The sequence below is a fragment of the Neocloeon triangulifer genome, unplaced genomic scaffold (genome assembly GCF_031216515.1).
Source record: "Neocloeon triangulifer isolate White Clay Creek 2 clone unplaced genomic scaffold, ASM3121651v1 ptg000009l, whole genome shotgun sequence".
In the NCBI taxonomy this organism is placed as follows: Eukaryota; Metazoa; Arthropoda; class Insecta; order Ephemeroptera; family Baetidae; genus Neocloeon; species Neocloeon triangulifer.
Genome location: NW_026775551.1, coordinates 2,700,136 through 2,707,536, shown reverse-complemented (window position 1 = coordinate 2,707,536; position 7,401 = coordinate 2,700,136). Strand labels below are relative to the sequence as shown.

General features: G+C 33.4%; 1 non-coding gene across 1 annotated transcript; it reads left to right on the top strand.

Moving 5' to 3' along the window:
- Positions 1–227: 227 nt before the first annotated feature.
- On the top strand, positions 228–299 carry Trnac-gca (transfer RNA cysteine (anticodon GCA)). The gene has a single exon. It is a non-coding gene; the product is annotated as a tRNA-Cys (tRNA).
- The last annotated feature ends 7,102 nt before the right edge of the window (positions 300–7,401 follow it).

The window sequence follows — 7,401 nt, the reverse complement described above, 5'->3', positions numbered from 1 at the left end:
GTGCAGTTGCGGCACAAACACACACTCAGTGGTGATTATAATTACAATTATTATTTTGTGCTGCGACCAGCCAGCAGACACGCAGCGTGCATTTAATTATTGTCATTCGAGCACAAAGACGGCTTCCGAGCAGCTTACAAACAAAAGTTGCTGGGGTGACACAATTATTTAAGCGGTCTGCAGTTTTCTTTTAATTTTTTCTCTGCCACTGCAAGTGAAATTTAACAGGGGGTATAGCTCAGTGGTAGAGCATTCGACTGCAGATCGAGAGGTCCCCGGTTCAAACCCGGGTGCCCCCTCAAATTTTTAATTAGAGTGTCAAATAATTATCTGTAAATATTGTGTATTCAATGCAAAGAAGAGAAGATATTTTTTAACCTTTTTATTAAGGTTTTAAAGAGGAGAGTTGTTCAATTTCCTAACCTATAACTTTTAAAAACGGCTGCAGAGCGGCCAACAAGAGAATGTTCTTCAATGAATTGAAGAATTTATTCACGATTGATTGTTTCCTGTTGTTTGTATTGGACCTATGAAAAAGTAAGCGAAAAATAATTTAGTCTTCTTTCAACCTCCGCCGTGAAAGGTACACTCAAAACACACAGCACTAATCTGCACCAAATAAAACCAAATAAATAAATATAATAACTAATTGCAATATTTTTTCTCAGTCGTTGAAATTTAATGTTAACAATTGCTTAATGATTTGATTGCAATGATGACTCATTTAGAATGACAAGCTATCGCCTTTGGAATGCACTACCGCAGAGTTGGTGTTTAAATGAAAATATTAACTCATAAAAAAATAAATTATATTGCAACAAATTTGAACCAGTATTGGCTGAATGAATAAAATCACAAATTAAAACAGAATTTAAAGGACTGATCTGGAATAATAAAAGCTGAATTGCGAGGCTAAAATCAAAGACGGAAAAGCCTGTTTTACTAAACATAATTTAAGCTGCAGTTTTTTGCCAGGAGTAAGAGCAAAAAAAGAACAAAGAAAGCGGCATTCGGAAGTATCAGGCAGTCATCTAAATGCAAGCTTTCAGCATCCAGTGAAAAAGACAAATGTCCAAAAACTTGATTATTGTTATTTTTCTTTTGTTATGTATCTTGTTATTGTAAATTTGTATGTATAATTCTCATCTTTTCTCTCAATTATATTAAATTGTATCATTTTGAATCTATAAATGAAGTATCCCGTTATGGGCAGCAATTGCCTTTGTGATATATCAATAAACACAATTTGCAACTAAAGTTAAATTGTGAGAATTGTATCTTCAAAAACATTTTTCTTTTCAAATATTTGTCCTATAACTCTTTATTTGCTTATTCTTTTCAAAATAATTTCACAGTACATGAAATTTGGCTGCAAATTGCACTCACAGCAGGATTTTTTTTTTCAAATGTATCAAAAAATGGACTGCTGTTTTTCAATTGAAATAAACAACCTTTGAAAGTGAATTAATTATTTGCAAAAACAAAGAGAATCTGTTATTTTATTGAAGTTAATTATTTTTTATTTTTTATTTGCTCTGAACACTGATTTACAGATTCAATAAGGAGAAAAATTTGTACTTGTATTTTGATTATATTTTTATTCTTAGTTTAAATCAGGGGATGATCATTTCAATTGAACTGGTCAAGTGCGGCACCGCCAGCCACAAAAGTCAACCCGGTCTAATGAATGGGGAGCGTGAGAGCCGCGCATGAGCTTCGGCGGCTGATTGTGATTTATTGGATGCTGGTTCACAGCAAGGCCGCGGATGGCGAAGGAATTGAAATTTATTGAACCCTCGATGACACAGCGCATCACAAGCTGATGTGGAGCGTGATTTTAACTCTTTCGCCGGACGGTCTCCCCGGCTACATTGGAGAGCAGCTGGTGCCCCAATCGAGCCATCTTTGCGCGCCTCTCAAAGTGACAAATAGGCCGACTCATCTAAAACAATCAGCCGCCGCGCGCGCATGTGATGAGATGCTCGTCCGTGATATATTTTTTCGAGACGCGCGTTCCGCCGACGAAAAGCTATTAACTCATTTCCTGCTTTCATCTCTCGTCGCTATGGGAAAAAAAAGTAAGGCAGAAAAATGATCCCCGCCGCCGAGGGAGACACTTTGTCCGCAGTAATTAGAAGGAATTGGCGTGAAAAATGACTTTTGTGACTGGTGAGAGATGATTGAAAGCAGAGCTCCTTCGATGTTCCTCACAAATCAGAAGTCATTTTTTCTCGACTTGTCTATCGAAAGAAATTATTGGTATTTCAATCTCGTTTAAAACAACCTTGAAAGTGTGGAATTTAAAAATACAAATGATAATAAAATTAACTCTGTGAATATTATTTTGTTAAGCAAATAAAAATTAATCTAATCATTAGAATTAATGGCTTCGATAATGTCTAGAAAATCAAAAATGTATCACCAGATATTCTCTACCAAAATTAAAATTTACAATAAAAAAAAATATTACTTATCGCTACATCCATTAAAGTGAAATTGATAAACGAAAAATGCACAGAAGAAATTATTTAATAAATAAAACTAAATAAAAATATTGCTAAAAGCTATTTTTCCTTAATATAAAGCTAATTTATAAAACAAAAAAGATTTTCTAAATATTTTACCAAGTTTTTCTTAAAATTCTTTCGTTTTTATTTTCTTTATTCCGTTTTTAATTTTTTTTATTTTTGAAGTTGATTTGAGTTAAATTGAAACTTATACAAAATTACTGCTTTTGTGGCGCAACATTTTTGTTTTTAAATAAGCGAGATGCACATTGTAATTACATAATTCATTACAAAATAATAATTTAGAACAGCTCTCTTGAATCTTCTGTCTTCACGTTACTTTGTGAGCTCAGCATGAGCAATTTTTTTCACCCTGCGCTCATTAATAAATAAATAAATATATGCGTAAACCGAAATTTATCATTGGTGAGTGCGCGAAATTTGATTTTCGCAATAGGAGAATTTAATCATCCCTATGCAAATAAAAAACGTCAGATGATATAAATGATGATCGCCTCCCGAAGTCAGTTCGATCTGTCATAGGTAAATATAAAAATGATATTGACATGGAGCGCAAGGCTCGTCTGCCTTCAGCGAAATAAATTATTAATTTTATTTGCTCAGTCTCGCCATCCGATCATTTATCACGGCAGCCCAAGAGAACAAGAAACGAAGCCAGACGCCTGCTGCCGCCGCCGCTGCTATTTACATAAGTGAAACAATGAGAGGGAATTTTTTTTTAATTCATTAAAACAGAGAGAAAAGACAAGAATATAAGGATAAAACGGAAACGAATGTCTGCACGAATTTCAGTGAAAAATAACTCATGCAGCGGTGCACGGCCACCAATTTCTTTCAGCGGCCGTCCAATTTTTCATTGTTCACGTCAGCCAGGTCAGTAATTCCAAGGGCAAGCAGGCGAAGCGCAACTTCAAGGAGCCTGCACGCCCACGCACGTCGTAATGAATTAAATTTCTTATTTGATAGCAACGGGCAGTGTAAAATATTCATTTTTTTCTCAAGCAATTTTAATTTTTAAATCAGCAAAATAAATGTATGAAGATAAGTTTTAATTTGGCTCGATTAAAATTATTCAAAGGACGTTGAAAATTTAAATTATTTTTAAATTTAAATATCCAAAGAAGAGAATTGTAAATGAAAGTCATAAATCAAAAAATTATTTTTGAAAAAAAAAAATGTTATGGAAGTAAAAAAAAAACTGACTTTTTCTCGTTAGATTTTTTGGTCCACGTTCTGGGATTATTTCATGAGCGTGGCTCGTCGACTAATACAAGAGGACAAAAAGCATTTTCCTCACTTCCGTGATCATCTCTTCAAGAGCCAATTTCTTCAATCAAATTATAATTAATTATTAATTAATAAAATTCTGTTTCTTTAATTTAAAAAATTTAAACACTGCCCTTTATATAATTAGAACTGGCTGTTCCTATGTGACGCAAATATTTCGGGCTCGCATTGTTGTGCGGTTGAAATATGCCGACTGGGTCTTCTCTGGTGTGTGCGTGGCTCTGGCGTGACACTCCAATAACAAGTGACTTCCTCCTATCCGCGGCGGCGGCGGCGGCAGAGCTGGATGTGCTGCGTTATCGCTTTAAATAAATTAGCATAAACAATAAAATTTTATTGTACGTCTGAATATTCTCCAAAGGTAAATAAAAAAAGGCAATATTTTTTTCTAATAGCAGCCGAGCGCAGCAAAGGCGAAACGCGCAGATGCTATCGTTTCCCTCTCTGGTATTGTCTGCAGTTACGACGAGAGAGATTCGCACTGTGCGATGTGCACCGATGCCGACTACAAAATACATAATAACAATCTCCGGCTGTTCCGCACAGAGACGCGCACGCTCTCACAGACAAACGTTTATTACAACGACAATTATTCATGATAATTAAAGAACAATTATTACAGTTTTCATTATTACAACAAGTGGAAACAATGTAAAAGAATATTATTTTTTTATTGGTATAATATTTAAATTATTTTATATACATTTCTTTTAACTTTTAAACTTATTAATATTTTATTGTAATTAAGTACAATTTAAAATTTATTTTAATAAAATTTTTTATGGAATATTATTAATAAAATTATTTTTAATAGAATTATTTAATTTGTTACCAATAAAAAAATTTAATCAATCAATTGATGCCAAATGCAATTTATTTTTATATTTTAAAATTTATAATAGTGTATTGTATGTGAAATTGTTATTTAGAAAAATCTGTACTATCTGTAGACTTATAGTAATTGATTGCATCAACGTGTTCGGTGGTTGTTAATTTCGTGATTTAATAAATTATTATAAGATAAATAAATCATGGGTAAAGTCAATAAAAGTTGAATCCAAATGGAAATGATTAAAAGCTGCTTCCATCTTGTCCACAAGTCCGTTTTATAAATCGTCGCGATCATTATACTTGCTGTCATGTTACAATTTTAATAAAATAAATTATCGAGCAGAAGTGCACGTCTCGTGGGCACCACCGCCTCTCTCCGTCGATCCTAATCTGTTTACGCGGCATTAGAAATCTAAACCAAACACTCGGGGTCATTTATTAGACCCCGAGAAGGGTTGCATTCCCTGCTCCTTGTAAGTGTCACCTAAGGACGGGAACGATTTTTCACTCCTGATTCCTGCGACGCTCGCATCTCGTCGGGTTCAAAATTGGATTTGGGGGAACAAATCAACAATTCCAAGAGTATGAAGCGTTAAATTTAACACCATAGAAAATCAAATGGTGCAAATTTCTGCATTAAAAAGAGAGAAATGTTTTCCATAAGGAACAAAAATCAAACTAATAATGAATTAAGATTGTATATAAAATGAATTATTATATAAAGAAACTAGAATAATTTTTTTAATTTGATTGACAAAATAGGCATTCAAGGAGAATATCATGAAATCAAAGAAAAGGGCTTTTTCTCATATAAATTTTTTCTAGAAAATTAAATAACAGCTAATTTATTTTTACAAGGTATGCTATCGAGATGACACACCGCGATTTCAATGAAAATTGGTGTACAACTTCTAATACCCCAGAACGGCTATTAATTTTTGCCCAATTTTCCTCGTTTAATTTTTGCCATTTAAACTCCATGTAATTTGAATTACATTGTAGAAATCAGATGTAGGCAACTTATATACACAGAGGACGCTTTTGTTGCCTACATCTGATCGTTTTTAACATGCGTTTTAATGGAAATTACCCTCCCTTGTGAAATTGGGCTACTTTTGATAGCCATTCCAGAACACCCAAGGGTAGTGCAAGTTGCATACCAACTTTAATCAAAATCGGCGTGTGTCATCTCAATAGCTTACCTTGTTAGTAATAAAACCAACAAAGACAAAGCTCATTATTTTAGTTTCAAGTTCCAAGCTTGCTCCTTTTCTATAAAAAGTTTTAAATTTTAGAAAGAAAAATTCATGTCATAACTCATCTTGACATTATATGAAAAAAATATTTATATCTATTTTTTTTATCGGGTCAGGGTGCATTGTAAAAATTTAAATTCGGAGGCATTCGGAAGGTTTTCAGCGTACAAAACGTCTCTATTTTCTCTGTCGCGGACGTGCAGACAGCTGCGAGCGTTCTCTCGGCTGCTCTTTCTTTCGCCCCGTATGGTGTTCGCACCGCGAGACACCGCGACGCACAACAATGGTAATCATAATAATAATTCAAATTGTGTGAGTGTATTTCTGTGGGAGCACATGCAGGACATAATGGATTATCTGATGCCATCTCCATCTTGGGATATATGGCCGGCCTGCTGCTGCTGCACGATGCTATCTCATCGTCCCCATCTTTCGATCTGATATGTACCACAGCATGAGGGAGATGAATGCAGGCAGGCCCTTATGCTAAGGTGCTTATGTTTCTCCCGGAATCCGCATCTTCGTTATTTTTCGTTGTACACATGAGCTACCTATTGTGGCTTATATATCGCCTCTGCATGTTACTTGAAAATTTTCAGAGTTCAAAACACCATCTGGAATGTGCTCATTTAAAACCGCAAACTGCGACAATGAATCGAAACAGAAATAGAAAAAAATTCAAATGCTTCAAAATGCATTTTCTAAAATAATCTTGATGAAATTTGACTTAAAATTATAGTTTTATATTATTATTACTTATTTAATAATTTTGTTAAAACATTTATTTTAGTTTGTTTAACACTTTTTATATTTAATATCATTTAAAATGGAATCTAATTTATTTTCAATTCTTTGAACATATGTGTCAAAAATAAAATTATATAAGCTTGCTCATCACAACAGTTGCAATATTTGAAAGGCTGATAAAGCTTGTCATTTGTCACTTTTGATTTTATCATCGAACTCAATACATTTATAAAATTAAAATTAATGACAAAAATGGCTAATTAAGAAGTAAAGAAAGTACATTACTTTCTTAATTTGACTTCACATTTTAATTGATTCATTCTTGTACGCAACAAAGTTGTCTAATTCTTTTAAAACTCACATTCGTGTGGAAAACAATTGCATGGGATTTTATTATGCCGCGACTTTGGAACAAGTTGCCTGCCCGCTTAAAAAATTTTAATACAATTAATACGGCCAAAGAGAACATAAAATTATGGTATCAAACCGTAATTCCAAACTGAAAAAAAATTGCAGTTCCAGCACACACACACAAATTTAACAACAACAAAAGAATAAATTAAAAACTTTTTAATTTTTACTTTGCAGCACAAATAAAAATAACCAATAAAAATTTAGCGCAAAAATCATGCATTAAATCCAAATAACCATAAAAAATTCAAATTTGACCTTCCCCAACCTAATCCAAATCCTTTCTTAATCTTTTTTCACTTTTTTAGTTTATACAGCTTTGTTTTGTCATCATCGCGTGG